Source organism: Octodon degus, unplaced genomic scaffold (assembly GCF_000260255.1).
Source record: "Octodon degus isolate 3935 unplaced genomic scaffold, OctDeg1.0 scaffold00062, whole genome shotgun sequence".
Taxonomy (NCBI): Eukaryota; Metazoa; Chordata; class Mammalia; order Rodentia; family Octodontidae; genus Octodon; species Octodon degus.
In genome coordinates, this window is record NW_004524638.1 from 560,524 (window position 1) to 562,029 (window position 1,506).

A 1,506-nucleotide genomic window follows, 5' to 3' on the forward strand; every position below is an offset into this window, starting at 1 on the left:
ATAGCAATTCACACAACAAAACTAATACTACCTATCACCGGTTAAGTAACCACAGCAAGAAAAAATGTAATAGATAGTTTTGGGCATGTGAATATTTATATTTAAGGAAATAAATCAGGTGCACAATTTCAAGAAAACAAAACAATAGGCTATGGTTTTTAAGGAACTCCACTTTCCAACCTCCCCAAATAAAATGGTGACATAAGAAAATATCAGAGAGAGAAATGCATGAGCAGGAAGCTGACATTCTCTATCTGGGAAAATGCAAAGTACCATCAGGTCTTTGCAAATTATGTGCAAGATAAATATTAATATCCTGAACTACAAGCACTTTGAAAACTTGAAAGACTAGTAATTTTACCATAGATTTGGAGAGAGTAAAATGATGAGAGAGAATTTAAGTAACATATTCAGACTAAGAAAACCAGCAATACTAGAGGGAAAGATTATGTTAGAGACAAAGGTTGCCTTTTAAATATTCTGATAAAAAAATATTAAACTCCTCTTCTTGGAAATTGTCACATGAATATTATTACTAAGCTTAATTCCTGCTTTAGCAAGATATGCAGATATTTGAATACTTAAATTTTTATTTGATTGATTTTGGCACAACCGGTGATTGAACTCAGGCTGTTACACTTGCCAGGAAAGTGCTTATTCTACTGAGCTATTACTCCGTCCCTTGAATACTTACATCTTTGATCAATTCTGAAGTTAGTTTAGTGCATGATGATAGACATGGGTGTAAATATAGTTTTTGGCATGTGGAAATCCAGTTTTCTCCAGCACTGAAAAGAGGCTACTTTTCTTCTATTGAACATGTTTAACCACTTTGTCAAAGATAAGGCGGTTGAGTGTGTTTGTAGTTCTGTCTGCATCCTCTGATATGTTTTCTGCCAGTACCATGCTGATTTTATCATAGTAGCTTTGTACTGTAATTTAAGGCAGGATTGTGACACTTCCTGCCCCTCCTTTATTGCTCAGGATTACATTTGATATTCTATGTCACTTCTGGCTCCAGAAGAATCATAGGAATATTTTCTTTAGATGTTTTATGTGTACTAACTGTATTTTCATCAGGATTGCATTGAATATCTACAGCAATTGTGGGAGTATAGCCATCTTCACAATGTTGGATCTTCCTATCCAGGAGCATGGAATATATTTCCATTTTCTGAAATCCTCTATGATCTCTTTTTTCAGAGCACTGTAATTTTCCTTGAAAAGATCTTTGACTTCTTTACTTAGATTAATTCCAAGGTATTTCATTTCCCTCGGTGATATTGTAAAACGTATTGTTTCTATAATTTCCCGCTCAGTGTGTTTGTTGTCTTTGTAGAGGAATGCTATTGACTTTTGGGTATTGACTTTATAACCTGCTATGCTACTGAATTGCTGTATTAATTCTAGTAGCTACTTGGTGGAGTATTTTGGGTCTTCCAAATAAAGTATCATGTCATCTGCAAATAAACATAGTTTGACTTCTTCTTTGCCTATTCTAATACA